Raw genomic sequence first — 17,628 nt, 5'->3', positions numbered from 1 at the left:
GCACAATACGACATTACAACCCACGTAACATTTAAACAACTATCAAGTACTTCTCCGGTAATGAGACTGCACTCTACTCTTACGGAGACTTACAGAATTATTCTCCAAAATAGAAAGGTTCAAGAACTGGACTGTGGCCGTGAGGTAATAGAGAGAACACACATTTTCTCTAGGGATATTAAATTTAAGACAGAACAATGAGTTTCAAAAAGTATTGAACCCTAAAACAAAGAGTCAGAAAAAGACAAAATAAATAAAGACAAAGCAGACCCATTATCCGTTGAAACAGGCGACATAATATTCAGAAAAGAAAATAGAATGAATAAAATAACTCCTAGGTTTTCCAAACAGAGAGTTCTAGAGGACCAAGACATTACACTTATCTCTACATAGAAACAAAAGTTACACAAAGCTAAGATTAAGAAAAATATTAAAAAGAAACAAGAAATAATATAATTCCTATTAACCTGTACCACCACTGGATAACAATAATTCCGTAGTTAAGATAAAACTAGGCCAGGCAAAAATAATACAATCTCACAAAATTCTAACCCATCAAATTGCTGTACAATGGTGGCGGATAATGAAAGGGAACTCATGAATAAGGCTAACAGTCAAACAATTATTAGCAGTAGATTTTAAAGTATATTTAAAAACATAACAAATCACATTAATAAAGAACAACAAATTATTAACCATTTTATAAAAAAAAACAAGAAAGGAAGATAACTTCGGAAAGCTGAAGTTTGTATACCCTTGCAGTTACAAAAAGTAATCAATAATTTTAATTAAATGGAATTCGAAATTCTTAAAAGTATAAAAATGCATATTCCCAATATTATAAAATAATATGTCAAAAAGCCCCAAAACTAAAATTTCTTTCGTATTATTTTCCCACCAATTTCCCGATTGTTCCTATGACAGCTATATGATATAGTCGTCCGATTTTAATACACTTTAATTTAAAATTCAGAACTAATTAAAAAATGTTATTTTCAAGCTTAGAAGGTTATATGTTAAAAACCACCAAAGATATAATTTTTATTTCATGTTTTCCGACCAATTTTCCTGTCGCTCTACATACAGTGATGGAAAAAATAATAGAAACGAATTTTCACTTTGGGTTTAAATACGTATTTTTAATAAGGAACGTTGTAATGAGTGGAAGTTTTGATTTTTCTTTAATATATATACATCTATCTTACATACTAGAAAACAAAAATTCATTTAACTTCATTGATTTAGCTAAAAAATTTAACTAAAGTTAAATTTTATGTTTTTGACCTGGAAATAAAAATAGAAACGAAATGACTAATCTTTATCCAAATTGACTAGACTAGCAAAATTTACCATGAAATGTTTTTAGTTTTAATATTTTGTTGCGTTACCACTGTTTTTCAACACTGCAGCACACCTACGAGGCATAGACTTTACCAAATTGGAGCATATTGTTGGCTCAATGGAGTACCACTCTTTCTGAACTTTCTCTCACAAATGCTCCTTATTTTTTGGTTGAAAACCACTTAAACGGTTTTTTAGGATGCCCCACAAGTGCTCAATGGGGTTTAAGTCGGGTGACTGAGCTGGCCAATCCATAACGTGGACTTTATTGTCCTGGAACCAATTTTTCGCCAGCTTCGATGTGTGTTTGGGATCATTATCCTTCATATATTCCCACTTTAAAGGCATTTCATCTTCGGCATATGGTAACATAACCTCCTTCATTATGTTTACATAGTCTGTAGCACACATATTGCCTTGTATCCAATAAAGTGGACCAAACCCTGACGCAGAGAAACATTCCCATAGCATTATATTGCCACCTCCGTGTTTAATAGTCTATATGGTGTATTTGGGATCGAATGCTGTGTTTTTTGGGGGTCTTACATGGGGTCTACCATCAGATCCAAACAAATCAACTTTTGTTTCATCGGACCAAAGGATATTTTTCCAGTTCTGGCGGGTCTGGTGGTTTTTGGCAAAGCAGAGTCTCCTTTCTGTATGCCTCTTGCTCATAAAAGGAACTCTCCTTGCTGAATGCGCTTTTAAACCGTGCTCAATCAGTCTGTTGCGAATGGTGCGACTCGTTACGGATGCGTTCATGTAGTTTTTAAGATCCTTCGAAGAAAGAAATGGCTCCTTTTTCGTCTTCCTTATAAGGCTCGTGTCAAATTTTGTAGAAGTGGATCGCTTTCTTCCACGTTTCTCCTGTTCAGCTTGATAGTGGATAGCAGAAAACACATTTTTTTTGGGCATTCTAATAGTTTTGCAATTTGTCCCATGGATTGGCCTTCTGCCTTTAATTTGAGGATTAGATTCCTCTCTACTATAGTGCAATGTGTTCCACGACCCATTTTGACGCTTTTAACAATATTAAATGATAAATTGAACAAAAAATTGCTATAATAACACTCCTTATAATAAAAATACTGAAAACAATACCTTTTATTTGAATTTAAACGAAGAATAACCACAGATTTCGACCAAATAAAACCGCGTTTCTAGTATTTTTTCCAACCCAAACACGAGGTCTTCTGACAAATTTCCATGAATAAGAAAAATTGTAAACGAAAAGCGTTCAAAAAGGAGATTGTGATTAAGTACCGTTATCAATGTTACCAACCCAATGGGTTTCATAAATATTCCTAAAGGTAGAACTTAAAAAAAAGGCTTGAAGTGAAATAGTTATATTCGTTTATATTATTTTTTCCATCTCTGTATATGATATAGTCGAAAGTCTAAACCAAATAAAAAAGGTTATTTATTTATGTTATGTTAAAGAACGCCGAAGATATACTTTTTACCTTATTATTATACCCTTGCAGAGGGTATAATGATTTTCGTCATAAGCTTGCAATTTCAGTTTAAATTTTTTCCACTCTTACGCCTCCAAAAGGCCAAAACGCTAAAAACTGTCTGCCGCCCACATAACATGTACCAAAGCAGCCGTTAGGTGGCGCTCCTCCAATATTGCTTTGCTGCTTATACATGTACCTCCATTTTCCTTCTGCTCCTTTAAGCTGAGTAACGGGTATCTAATAGTCGAGGCACTCGACCTTCTTCCTTGTTTATACCCTTGCAGAGGGTATAATGATTTCATTCAGAAGTTTGCAACGCAGTGAAGGAAACGTTTCGACCCCATGAAGTATATATATTCATGATCAGCGTCACTAGACGATCTAGCCATGTCCGTCTGTTTATTCGCTTCTACGCAAACTAGTCTCTCAGTTTTAAAGCTATCGGGCTGATACTTTTCCAAAAGTCTTCTTTCTATTGCAGGTAGTATATGAGTTGTTTCGATGTTTTTTAACATATAACCTTCTAAGCTTGGAAAAACATTTTTTATTAATTCTGAATTTTGAATAAAATTTTATTAAAATCGGACGACTATATCATATAGCTGCCATAGTAACGATTAATTAATGGTAAAATAGTATGAAAAAATTTTATCTTAGGTGTTTTTTAACATATAACTTTCTAAGCGTGGAAATACAATTTTTAAATTTTTTCTGAATTCCGGATTAAATTTTATCAAAATCGGAAGACTTTATCGTACAGCTGTTATAGGAACGATCGGAAAATTGGTAGAAAAAAAATATAAAACAATTTATAGCTTTGGAGCTTTTTGACATTTAACCTTCTCAGCTTGAAAATAACATTTTTAAATTAGTACTGAATTTCGAATTAAAGTTTATCAAAATCGGATGACTATATCATATAGCCTTCATAGGATCAATCGGGAAATTATTGGGAAAATAATATTAAAAAATTATTTACTAACGTTGATTATTTCTTATAACTGCAAGGGTATACAAACTTCGGCTTGCCGAAGCTAGCTTTCTTTCTTGTCTTAGCATAAAATGGATAGATATTTTAGATAGTTTTTTTTAGTAAAAAACTGTTAACGCTATAGTTGTGAGCTGTACTTTGACGTTAAAGTGGGCGTGACAAATTCGAGTAAAAATATTTAACTGCGTTCGAAGCTAAGTAATGTAATTCCGAAATCCAAAGTTCCTGTTTTTTATAGTTTCCAAGGTAGCAGCGTTAAAGATTCCGTAGTTTTGACATCCATTTGTGGGCGTTATAGTGGGCATGCGAACATTATTTTTTGTAAATTGATGGATATTGGCAAAATCAATAAATTTTAAATCCGCTTTTGGGTGATTTGTCGGCGTCAGGGTGGGCGTAAAGAATGTAAATCTAAACTCCTAATTATCTTTCTTTGATATTTACTAAGGTATCACCGTTAATATTTTTGTTTTATTTTTTAAGTTTGTGGGCGTTTTTTTTTTATTTTGTTAGTGGTCGCCGGGGGGTGAATGCCCTAAGGGCTCTCTAGGATTCTATCCTATTTCAATTTCGCAGCCTTGCTGCGATGCGCAGTTTTTAAGAACTATTGTGGCCATGTTACATGCAGCGGACCAATTAACTTCTGATTCAATCATAATTTCTAACAGGTTACAAACGGCTGGCGTCCTCGCAACCCATATGCTCAAATCTTGACGTTCATTTTCAAATCTCGGACAGACAAAAAATACGTGCTCTGCCTCTTCATTATTCGACTCGCAGAGTGGGGAGTGCGGATAACGTTCATGCTTAAACCTATTCACGTAGTATTTAAAGCATCCATGTCCTCTCAGCAGTTGCGTTAAGTAAAAGTCCACATGTCCATGCTTCCTTCCCAGCCAGTTCTGGGATAAGCTTATGCGTCCATCGTCTTTTGCTGCTATTTGCCTTCCTCTCCTGCCACTTTGCAATGGTAAGTTTATCAAAATCGGATGATTATATCATATAGCGTTCATAGGAACAATCGGGAAATTATTGGGAAAATAATATTAAAAAATTATTTACTAACGTTGATTATTTCTTATAACTGCAAGGGTATACAAACTTCGGCTTGCCGAAGCTAGCTTCCTTTCTTGTTTTAGCATAAAATGGATATATATTTTAGATAGTTTTTTTTAGTAAAAAACTGTTAACGCTATAGTTGTGAGCTGTTCTTTGACGTTAAAGTGGGCGTGACAAATTCGAGTAAAAATATTTAACTGCGTTCGAAGCTAAGTAATGTAATTCCGAAATCCAAAGTTTCTGTTTTTTATAGTTTCCAAGGTAGCAGCGTTAAAGATTCCGTAGTTTTGACATCCATTTGTGGGCGTTATAGTGGGCATGCGAACATTATTTTTTGTAAACTGATGGATATTGGCAAAATCAATAAATTTTAAATCCGCTTTTGGGTGATTTGTCGGCGTCAGGGTGGCCGTAAAGAATGTAAATCTAAAATCCTAATTATCTTTCTTTGATATTTACTAATTGTTTTATTTTTTAAGTTTGTGGGCGCTTTTTTTTTTTTTTTGTTAGTGGTCGCCGAGGGGTGAATGCCCTAAGGGCTCTCTAGGATTCTATTCTATTGGAATGCCGCAGCCTTTCTGCGATGCGCAGTTTATAAGAACTATTGTGGCCATGTTACATGTAGCAGACCAATTAACTTCTGATTCAAGCATAATTTCTAACAGGTTACAAACGGCTGGCGTCCTCCCAACCCTTATGCTCAAATCTTGACGTTCATTTTCAAATCTCGGACAGACAAAAAATACGTGCTCTGCCTCTTCATTATTCTACTCGCAGAGTGGGGAGTGCGGAAAACGTTCATGCTTAAACCAGGTATGTCCTGTCAGCAGTTGCGTTAAGTAAAAGTCCACATGTCCATGCTTCCTTTCCAGGCAGTTCTGGGATAAGCTTATGCGTCCATCGTCCTTTGCTGCTATTTGCCTACCTCTCCTGCCACTTTGCACTGGTAAGTTGTGTGCACCTTTTTCGTAGGGATTCGACAGTTTCGACCCCTGTGCTACCTGCGCGGATACCCGCTGACTCCACTGCTAGCAGGTCCATCGGTATTACTCCTGAAATAACTAGTGCCGCGTCATGGGATACCGTGCGGAACGCACAGCAAACCCTCAGGGCACACAGTCTCTGTACGGAATCACGCTCCTGCAAATAACTCCCATTTTTTGTGGCTCGGGCCCATATGGGAGCAGCGTACATCAGCGTCGATGTGACAACGCTAACCAGTAATCTACGTCCTGGTTGCCTCGGTCCACGAGTGTTCGCCATAATTCGCAAAATTGCGGCCGTGGTTCTGCCTGCCTTGCCACTAGCGTACGCTAGATGCTCTTTGAAAGAAAGCCGGTGGTCGATCATGACCCCCAAGTATTTTAAGCTTGGGCATGATTTTATGGTGGCTTCTCCAATTTTAATAGTGGCCGTTTCAACTTTCTGCCTGCTACTTATCAGGACTGATTCCGTCTTATGAGCTGCTAAGGCGAGACCCTTAGAGTCGATCCAAGCGCTTGCTCGTTTCCCAGCTTCATTGCAGATTCTTTCCGCGTCTGGGAGTTTCTTGGCCGTAACTACTATGGCTATGTCATCCGCAGGATCTCGTCGTACATGACATTCCACAACAAAGGGCCTAGGACTGATCCTTGGGGGACTCCCCCGGTGACCCTGTGAGTCGATTGCGCTGATCGGAGTTGAATGCGTTTTTAACAACCAATGTTGCCGCTATGCAATACTGCTTAGTGCCGAACAACCACCTTTTTCCCTCAATGGATTTGTCTGCGACTTCGAACAGTTTGCCAATGGCATCGATTGTAGATAGTCCCTTTCGAAAACCATACTGCATCTCAGAAAGGCCGTTGGTTCCGAAAAGGGCACCGTCTTTCAAGAATTTTACCCACCGTATCCAGCATACAGAGTGGCCTATACGAGGAAGGCTCCTCCGCTGGCTTGTCCCCCTTTGGTATGAGTACCAACCGCTGAGTTTTCCAGCGACTAGGAAACACGCCTTTTGTTAGGCATGCATTATACATGTCAGCATACTGTTTTGTGTTTGCTTTTATGGCTATTTTTAATAATTTATTCGGGATTCCATCAGGTCCCGTTGCCATATCGTCCTTTATTGTCTTAAAAACCTCAAGGACTTCCTCAGGACTTGTGAGCTTAATGCTTCTCGTGACATACCCTCTTGCTCAGGGAATAGTGTTTCTACTACCCTTTTTAGGAAGACTGGGCATGTCGGCGACGGTCTACTAAATGCCCGAAGCCGTTTTGTGACGGGTTTATATGCGAAGCCCCAAGGGTTGGAGTCTATTTCTTCGCATATATTTGCTTTCCTCTATTATTTTTCCAGGGCTCGTCTTTTTTCCCTGTAATATATCTGAAGTGATATTCGAGTCTTCCTCTTGCTCGTTGGTATGCGCGTCTTACTCTATGGCATTCTTTCCTGGCTTCCGCAATGGATTGGTTCCACCAGTATGCCGGTCCTTTCCTTGATGGGAGTTTCCCCTTCCTCTGCATAGATGCATCACTGGCTACCTTGGTGTAATCTGCGATGCGGTTTGCCCTTTCGTCTGCTGATCCGTTTGTAGAGAGGTCCTCGAACAACATCTGCACCTTCTCCACGTCTAGCTTTTCTACTTTGTACCGTACCACGGTCTTTGGAACGCGTGGTGGGCCATTTGTGGACTTAATCATGCAAATTATTTCCGCATGATCACTACCCATATAGGCGTCACTAACCTCCCAGCTGGAGCCCGAAGCCAGTCCAGCGCTCACAAATGTAAGGTCAATGATAGAACTTTTTCCGGCTCAAGAGAAAGTCGGTTTTGTTCCAGAGTTCAGCAGTACTAGCTCAAGTGCGGCGAAGCTCTCCAGTAGCGCCCTTCCCTCGCATTTGTTCTGGGGGATCCCCACTCCGTGGCCCAGGCGTTGAAGTCCCCGGCAATTACGGCAGGGCGATTTTCCCGGGCGTCTTCTGCAATCTCTTCGAGACCATTTATTGCTTGGGGGAGGCTAAGGCTTGGCGGCAGGTAGCAGCTATAGAAAGCTATACCATTCACATGGGCCTTGGCGAAGCAATTTCCGTATTTTTTCCTGCTAATCTGGCGCCTTGGGTTTCCGCAGCTCCATATTGCCGTTTTTGCTACTATTTGCTAGCCATTCACCGGAGTTTTTATTTCTATATATATTGCTCGCTTATGACTTCCATGTCTACGTTTTGCTCGATGACATTTTGCTCCAGCAACGTTTGGGCAACCTCGCAGTGGTTTAGGTTGATCTGAAGAATCTTCATTAGCCCCTAAGCCCTTGCAAAGCCCTCCTGAAGTACGGACATTTTCCACTCATTGTTGGGTGGTAACAGTCCTTCTCCTTTTTGCGCATGCAGAGCATACAGCAGGCCTTTGCTTTGCAGCCTCTGGCTTGGTGCTCCAGCATTTAGAGCAGTCCTCCTGGGATCTGCAGTTCCCTGCTATATGGTTGAATTCCATACACTTTAAACACCTTTTGGGTGTTATCTTTGACCGGATTCTGCACCAGGTCCATCCCAACCGAGTTTTCGCTTTTTTATGAGACGCCTCCCTATGTCGGGCATAACTCTTATTGTGGCGGTTTGGGTGCCCCCGTACGCCGCCCCAAGTCCTACCACCGCAGATTCTGGCAGTTCCACATCAAACTGTGACTTTACCGCACTTATGACATCCGTTTTGTCCGTGGTCTCGTCGATGTCCTTCACCTCGATCAGCGTTGTCGCAGGGGACATGACGTCAACATTGCTGCCCAGGGCCGCTTTCATTGTGCTCTGAAGCTCTGCGGTTTTTGGGTCAGAGACATTTGCTGTTTGCCTGACGGCCTGTACAGCTTGACCTAGGTCTTCCAGCTGCCTTTACCTTTTTAAGGATATCCGCGTAGGACACTCCAGTAGATGTTGCGATAACTATCGCGTCATTTCGTGGCGAACGTACCTTGGGCTTCCTCGCCTTCGGTTCTACTTTTTTCCACTCCTGTGGGGGTTTTTGGGGCTTACTGGTGTTCTCGGTCCCAGCATGTTTGCCCCTATTTCCCCCTTGGCTAGCTTCGCTTGCCGGAGCCTTATGCATCGCCTTTTTTGCTGGCATGGCTAGCGTTTTCCCGGTTTGCTATTGCCTCTCGCGAGCACTACTGGGCAGGTTTTTTAGCGGTCACCTTAGCTCTTTCCTGTTCTTCGAGTATGTCTTGCACAGCCGACAGAACTTCTCTCTGAAGACAGTCAGTTTCATCGACTATGTCCCGCATAGGGTTTGTGATGGAGCGCTTTCCGTCCATTAGCTTCTTCAGCTCCCTGGCCTTCGATCCAAGGTCAGTAAGCTGTCTCAGCGCATCCCCTTGCTCTTCATCAGAAGCTTTTGGGTTGCCTTTTTCTACTATTGGGGGGGGGGTGCCAGGCTGCTTGTCGCTGCTCTCCGCCCTTTTTTCTGGCGATCTCGCCATTACGTTGCTTTTTTTTAATGGGTCAGCTCCCATGTTGGCCCAGTCGGGTAAACTGGACAGTGGCGTGTGGAATCCGTCCGCATTAGCCGGCGCCGCCAGTCCTTTGCTTGCCGGCGTACCACCGCCCACCACCAGTCCAACTCCTTGGCTTGCTTCAAGGGGTTGTACCCCGGTCCCGTACCCAACATATCCCCGCCTGGGGAATTCACCGGTACTGCACTAAAATTTGGGCCTTTTCCCGCAGTGACCTGTTTCTCTTCGATCGGACTTTGCTCAATTATTAAGATATGAGCATGAAGTCTGTTATTGGGTTAGAATCCCAGAATTCGGCAAGCTATCTCAGCTCCGATTTGGCTTTTGATGCTTAGCTCACACCGACTCATCTACAAGGTGAGTTTCAAAGTAAACAGGACTTAAAAAAAAAGACATAACAAATAGTTTTTTTCGGCAAAATAAATGTATTTTATTTAAAATAGTCTCCTTCTGCTTTAATACAGCGGTCCAAAAGCATGTCGAACGAGTGCTTTATCTCGTTGCCCAGTATGGCCGCCAGTATGCCGGGGCAAGCCTTTTGAATGGCCTCTACGTTTGCATAACGCTTTCCTTTCATCGGAAAATGAATTTTTCCGAAAAGATAGAAGTCGCACGGTGCCTTATCAGGTGAATACGGGGAGTTAAAATGTGATTTTTGGTCAAATAGTCGGACACAAGCGTCGATCGATGAGACTGCGCATTTAATGTTCGTTCTTTGTTCGAAGCTCATTTTCGCACCGAAGACAAAAACATACTGACACTTAAAACGCAATAGCAAGCCTCACTACCAATAGATGAAATGTCATGAAATTTTTTTTACTAGAAGTCGATAAGCGATAGCAGATTCTAACGCTCCAGTTGACATATAGATGGCGCTACTAGAAGGCGCTAGATTAAAAAAGTCCTGTTTACTTTGGAACTCACTTTGTAGTATAGTTTTAATTTTGGTACTATGCCTACCCTGTTCAGTCATCCATTTCTAAATATCGACAGAAAAGCTCTTTCATATGGCTAATAATGGTTTACAATTATGATCATTAATAAATGTTACTGATAAAAAAAACATACTGATGATAAAACATATATAATTAAGAAGACTTTTTGTCTTTAAAGGACATTTTAAAAATTATTAATAAAATTTGTTTTTATTTTTTTTTAATTTGTTTTCGTTAAGGACTCAACCTAACGCAAAAAATTTTAAGAATATTTCTGGCTTAGATAATTTATATACTTACAAGTATCAATTTGAACTGTACAGTTAAATTTTTTACAGAAATTTAAAACAACACGCGTCTCAGTGCCATCAATGTAAACATTTTTGAAATCGGAGTCCTTGGTCACACCTATGTCTTGTGCATTTGTTTTTGTATTCTGAAGAGAGATTCAAATATAAGGTTAAACAAGAGAGGAAGCTCACTTCGGCAAGCCGAAGGAATTAAAATATTTATTCAAACATGGACTTTGGTAAGCCGAAACCTAAACCCATAATATGTATATATATGTATATACAGATTTTTATTTCAATACCCCAACCTTCATATAATGAAATTGTTTTTATTGTTTGACAATTTTTTACCTGGTTCCTTTGTGCGTTTATCCCAAAAGGTTGTTTTAGCTTCCTAAAAATTTAAAATAAGTTTAACGACTACAATTTATCCGGAAAAATGCTATAAATAACTTCCGTATCGTGCGAAATGGTATTTTTATACCCGTTACTCGTAGAGTAAGAGGGTATACTAAATTCATCGGGAAGTATGTAACACGCAGAAAGGCTTATCCGACCCCGAAAAAGCTAGAAAGTTGGGATTTGGTTTGTAGCAGGGTGCTACGCTCACATATTATCATAACACTAGAAATCGTCTAGCACCACATTTTTAAATATTATGTAAAAATGTAAAGGATATTGTGTTTTTTTATCATTACCCATTAACATGCCAAAAATGATACGATGGACGATAAATTTAAGTATTAGAGCCGAATGTATTAAAAAAAAAACAGATTTTCTGGAAACTCCATCCCTCTTTTGCTAATGGTCGTTAAAATTGACTGTAGCGTTTTCTCCTCTTTAATACTTCCTCTTAACGTTATTTGTCTAAAAACCGTTATTGGGTTAACTTTAAAGTTTTGGTCCTAGCTCACTTTTAGTCATATTACTACCAATTGAAATTTTCCCAAAAACAAGTACAGGGTGGCTGATAAAAGCCGCTACCAACAAAAAATTAAATAACTTTTTTTCTATTTAATGAATCTGGTTAATTTTTTTTTATTTTGTATATTTATACCTTTGCAAGGGGTATAATGATTTCAGTCAGAAGTTTGCAACGCAATGATCAGCGTCACAAGACGAGTCGATCTAGCCATGTCCGGCTGTTCGTCCGTCCGTTTCTACGCAAACTAGTCTCTCAGTTTTAAAGCTAGTGGGCTGAATCATTCCCAAAAGTCTTCTTACTATTGCAGGTATTATATAAGTCGAAACCAGTAGGAAAACTCGGGGGGAAAAAATTTAAAAAAATATATATCTTTGCTGTTTTTTAATATCTAAGCTTGGATATAACATTTTTAATTTAGTTCTGAATTTCTAATTAAATTTTATCAAAATCGGACGACTATTCATATAACTCCCATTAGAACAATCGGAAAATTAGTGGTATAATAATATTGAAAAATTATGTCTTTGGTGTTTTTTAACAGATTCCTACGCTTGGAAATAACATGTTTTATTTGGTTTTGAATTTCGAATTTAATTTTATCAAAATAGGACTTTTATCAAATAGGACTTATCATATAGCTGCCATAGGAACGATCGTAAAATTAGTCGGAAACAATGAAATAAAAATTAAATCTTTGGTTTTTTTTAACTATAACCTTATAAGCTTAAAAATAACATTTTTTAATTAGTTCTGAATTTCGAATTAAATTTTATTAAAATCGGACGACTGTACCATATAGCTGTGGGAGGAACGATCAGATAATTGGTGGAAAGTAATATGAAACAAATTATAGCTTTGGGGCTTTTTGACATATAATTTTGGGAATATACATTTTTTTAAAAAAATGTAATTTCAATTTAATAAAATTATTGATTATTTTTATAACTGCAAGGGTATACAAACATTGCCGAAGATAACTTCCTTTCTTGTTGACTTTTACATTTAACAAAAATGGATAACAAGGAGGAAACAAACGCTGCTGCAACTGCTGCAATACAAAATCCACTTCGTGTCACAGTGTGGTGTGCAGTTTCATCACGCTGCCTTGCCGGGCTCTACTTCTTCGAAAAATACGGTCACAGCGTTAGGGTTACTGGAGACCGTAACTTGAGCATATTGAGAGTACAGAATTACGCCGAAGGAGAATTTCTTTCAATTCTGTTTGGTTTCAGCAGTATGGTGCAGCTCCTCACAAAGCCCAACCTGTTATGACAAAATTGCGACGAAGATTTCCCAATAAGCTGATATCCAGAAACTCCACATTCCGTTGGCCACCCAGGTGGCTAAGACAGTCCATTCGAGAAACAATTGCGGCTATTCCAGTCTCAACTCTCGAAGCAGTAATGAAAAACTTTTTGGTAAGACGCCGAACATGCATTAACGAACAGGGGGCATTTAAATTCCACTATTTTTAAAACTAATTAAGCTATATTTAATAAGGTTGAATAAGCTTTAACATGAACAAAAGAAAAATAAATTCCATACACTTAAAAAATATTATTGGTTTTCTTAATGTAGCAAAATTCATCATCATATTTCTGTTGCTAAACTTAATACGACTTTTATTGTGTGACCGCTAAAATAGTAGTTGTAGCAGAGAACATTGATGTCATTAGTGAAGTACAAAAGTTTAACATGGGCTTACAAATGATTCGGGCACAAAACCTAAGCACACACCCAGTCTATCAGGCCCAGGAGAATAGGTAAGGGTTATAGTTTTTAGATCATTTAAGAAAAAACTTTCGGTAATTACAGGAAAAACAAGAAAGAAAGTTAACTTCGGCAAGCCAATGTTTGTATACCCTTGCAGTTATAAGAAATAATCAACTTTAGTAACACCAAATGAAATTTTTAGGGATAATTGCTGAATTCAGTGATATAAAAAAAAATATTTAATTTTAATTTAAAAATATAAAAAATTATATTCCCATTATTATAAGATAATATGTCAAAAAGACCCAACGCTATAATTTGTTTCATATTATTTTCCCATCGATCGTACCTATGACAGATATATGATATAGTCGTCCGATTTTGATCAAATTTAATTCGATACTCAAAACTATTAAAATGTTGAGAATATGTTGAAAAACACCAAAGATATAATTTTTATACCCTTGCAGAGGGTATAACAATTTCAGTCAGAAGTTTGCATCCCAGTGAAGGAAACGTTTCCGACACCATAAAATATATATATTCTTGATCAGCGTCACTAGACGAGTCGATCTAGCCATGTCCGTCTGTCTGTTCGTTGCTACGCAAACTAGTCTCTCAGTTTTGAAGCTATCGGCCTGAAACTTTTCCAAAAGTCTTCTTTCTATTGCAGGTAGTATATAAGTCGGAACCAGCCGGATCGGATAACTATATCTTATAGCTCCCATAGGAACTATCGGGGAAAAAATAAAAAAAAATATATATTTTCGGTGTACATAAGATTTTTCTTTAATTTTGATTTTGGCACCCTTCTTATACCTGTTACTGGTAGACTAAAAGGGATTACTAGTTCCGTCGGAAAGTATGTAATAGGTAGAAGGAAGAGTTTCCGACCCCATAAAGTATATATATTCTTGATCAGCATCGCAAGACGAGTCCGTGTCCGTCTGTCTGTCCGTTTCTATGCAAACTAGTCTAGTCTTTCAGTTTTAAAGATATAGGACGCAAAAGTCTTTTTTCTATTGCAGGTGGTATATAAGTCTGAACCAGCCGGATCGGACAACTATATCTTATAGCTCCCATAGGAATTATGGGAAAATAATTTAAAAGGAATTAAATCTTTGGTGTTTTTTAACATATAACCTCCTACGCTTGGAAATAACATTTTTTATTAGCTCTGAACCTTGAATTAACTTTTATAAAAATCGGCCGGCTATGTCATATAGCTGCAATAAAAACGGTCGGAAAATCAGTCGGAAAATATGAAAATATTATATCTTCTAACTAATGTTGATTATTTTTTATAACCGCAAGGGTATACAAACTTGGGCTTGACAAACTACTTCCTTGCTTGTTTTTTATTCATAACTTTGATTTTGCAATGACAAATTAGCCGATTAGAAATTCTTCGAATGTTAAAGTATGACAGTAAAAAAGTATTACCATTCGTTAATTAAATACATTTTAACTGAGCCATCAGAAAAAAATAAGAAAAACATAGTATTTTTCGTATGGTTTGACCTTAGCAGAATTTTAGCTAGCTATAGCTGTATACTCGCCAAACTTTTTCCAAAAGTGGTAGATCTAAAGGTTATTATTTTAACCTGATTAGCATCACATCAAATTTCCAGGACATAGAGTTTGACCGAGGTGGCAACCATAGAAAAATAAATACTAGGAAATAGAGAAAATACCAAACCGATTCGGCAAGGAAAAGGTCAAATAGATGAGAGGGTCACACGGCAATTTCTGGTAGCTCTCTCTGCTCTGGTACCACAAGGTGAAAGGTCGCGCACGCGGGCAAAATAAAAAACAAAGAAACATGTGGTAGAGAAAACGCGATTGATAGGAAATAAGGTTAGTGAATCAGTTTAATCAGCCCAGTGAAACCAAATCACTATTAAGCACAACGATAAAAACTGAGTGAACTTACACGAAAGGAAACGACGAGCCGGGTTGATATGCATTATGTAGTTCGTATTCCTCTAACCCCCATGACGAGATGGAAGATCCTCTCGCGTGTTTTCTCCTGATACCATACCGCTAAGTGGCAGACCCTTCGTATTCCCGACGGTGAGACGAAAAATCCTCTCACTTGCCCCATTAATCCCACATCAAAGTCGGAACGGCAGATCCTTTTAATTTTGACTAATCAAACTTGCTTTTAGCCAACCAACTATGACAGAATCTAGCTGCGGCCTCGCCCGAAGGTCGAGCCCGTAGGATTCTTGGCCTCGCGAGCCTCGTTTCTCGGCCACGTACATTAAAACGCGGCTGCGGCCTTGCCCGAAGGTCTAGCCCGTGGAATTTTCCGTCACGAAAGGTCTTGGTGGCTCTGATGTTACCGTAACCGCGAAGGTTCTGGATCAATCCCCCCCCCCCCCCCCCCCTCCCTTTCTTTCTACAAACATTTCCTTGTTAGTGTCTAATCCCTGATCATAATGTATAATTCCACATTATCTAAAAAGAATATTATAACCTCTTGAGCTTTGGACCTGTAGCGTTCGAGTAATCGAATTCCAGAGCCTAGGAAGGAACTTAACTCCATTAACCAATAGATAAAAGTGTCCAAAGTAAAATAGGTCTCGGTTTCCTTAGCATGAGCATTTGACCAATAGCTGCGTCAGCCATCAGTTACATGTCCGAGCGCAAAAAGCTTTTTTTCTGTCTAAAACTCTATGCTGCTGTAGACATCACCAGAGAAATAGGAGCAGTGTAGAAGAGTGCCGACGAAAGCGGTCCGGCAAGAAAGACATGCAGATCTTCGGAGATGCCTGCCCGTGGCTCTCAGAGAGCAACCTTCAGCCGGACCATTTTTTGCGTCTCTCCGTAATGTTCAGAAAGAAACCAAGAGAAGAAGAAGACCCGATCCTTTCTATTTGAGTTATGAAAAAAACAGCGGCTGCTTACAATGTGCGCTGCGACACGTTTTCATTTATGAATAAAAGTGATATTTAAAAAAAAAAATAAAGACAGGTAAGTGCTTTCTTAATGTGAAGATGTTGTGCGTTGATCCACATTAAAGAACGTCCCTTTTTGATATTTCTAACATAAAATATTTTAACATAACCCGGAAAGTTTCGGTTCCTTTACAATTAAGTGACGTGACGAAATCCCTTAAAAGGTTTTACACAGTATACAAGTATATAAGTAAAACACATTTTATTATTTTTTATTTTTTTAGGAGCATTGGCCAGGGATTCCGATTACCCGGACCGAACTTTAAGAAAAGCAATATCAAATATTTAAAACAAATTATCAAAAAAAAAAACTTGCGAATTATAATTGTAATTCTACAGAAAATTTAAATGATACAATTTAAATAAAATAGTAAAAAGTAAATTAATATGTATGCAAATTAATTTAATGCCCAGTGAATTTTTAATAATATATTTTGTATTGTTATTTCTTATTCACTAGTTTACACAATTGTTATTAGTACCGAACCTTATCCGATAAATTCGGATTCAAAAACGGACTGCCTGACTTTGGTTCAATAATCCATAATCAAACCTCGGTTTAAGAAATTTATCTCAAAAATCTGATTAGGAAAATCATTCAAGAGAGTCGGAAAATAGGATGATGAAATTTGTCAATTGAATTTGAAATTTAAATTTTTCAAAATAAAATAAAGAATGGAAAAATGGCTCAAAGTTGTTTATAAAATGCGCAAGGGCAAGGTAAAACTTCATGGAAAAGGTGAAACTTCATAGAAAAATCGTGAATTTCGATGGGATTTCCCTGGGATGTTTCCCTTGCAGGTGAAACTCAATGAAAAATCGTGAATTTCCGAACGGATTTTTATGGGACGCTTCCCTTGCAGGGGAAAGGCCATATAACAAATGAGTATAAGGAACAGGGGATATCCCAGGAAACTTCGAAAAAGATTCCATTGCATTTTCCCCTTGGAAAAAACGGACATCACATTGAACTTTCTATATGGGGAGCCCCGTGGATTTCCCCCGTGCAAGATGACATGTGCCATCGGAATCCCAAAGGGACTCCCATGGGAACCTTTTTTTTCGGACCTGAAGGGCAGTTTAGGCAGAAAAAAAAAAACATAAAAGCCTTTTGCGCTCGGACTGCGGAACTGAAGGATGGATATAGATCATTTTCATGGCAAGCTTCGGCAAGACGAAGTTTGTATACCCTTGCAGTTATAAGAAATAATAATAACACCATGTGAAATTTTAAAGGATTGTTGCTAGCTTCAGGTATATTAAAAAAATTATTCTATTATTGACCATCTGACCATTTCTTTGAAAGCTATGTGTTAGAGTAGTCCGATTTATATTAAATTTAATTCGAAATTCTCAAAAGTATAACAAATTGTATTATAAGATAATATGTCAAAAGCTATAATTTGTTTCATATTTTTTTCCCACCAATTTCCGATCCGACTGGTTCCCACTTTTATACTACCAAGCTT

The 17,628-nt window shown here is 38.2% G+C and overlaps 1 protein-coding gene across 17 annotated transcripts in view; it reads right to left on the bottom strand.

Annotated features, from left to right (window-relative positions):
* The window catches only part of LOC122817878 (uncharacterized), a 282,460-nt gene that overhangs the window by 147,697 nt on the left and 117,135 nt on the right, over positions 1 to 17,628 (bottom strand). For 10 of the 17 annotated variants that reach the window (XM_050889950.1, XM_050889952.1, XM_050889954.1 and 7 more), the window contains one exon: positions 10,572 to 10,707. The gene's annotated coding sequence lies outside the window, so the exon portion shown is untranslated. Of the gene's footprint in view, positions 1 to 10,571; positions 10,708 to 17,628 lie in introns of those variants that run through there. The other 7 variants (XM_044091319.2, XM_050889956.1, XM_050889957.1 and 4 more) reach the window with 1 other exon arrangement.

This window comes from Drosophila biarmipes, unplaced genomic scaffold (genome assembly GCF_025231255.1).
Source record: "Drosophila biarmipes strain raj3 unplaced genomic scaffold, RU_DBia_V1.1 ptg000009l, whole genome shotgun sequence".
Lineage (NCBI taxonomy): Eukaryota > Metazoa > Arthropoda > Insecta > Diptera > Drosophilidae > Drosophila > Drosophila biarmipes.
This window is presented reverse-complemented; position numbering and strand designations above follow the sequence as displayed.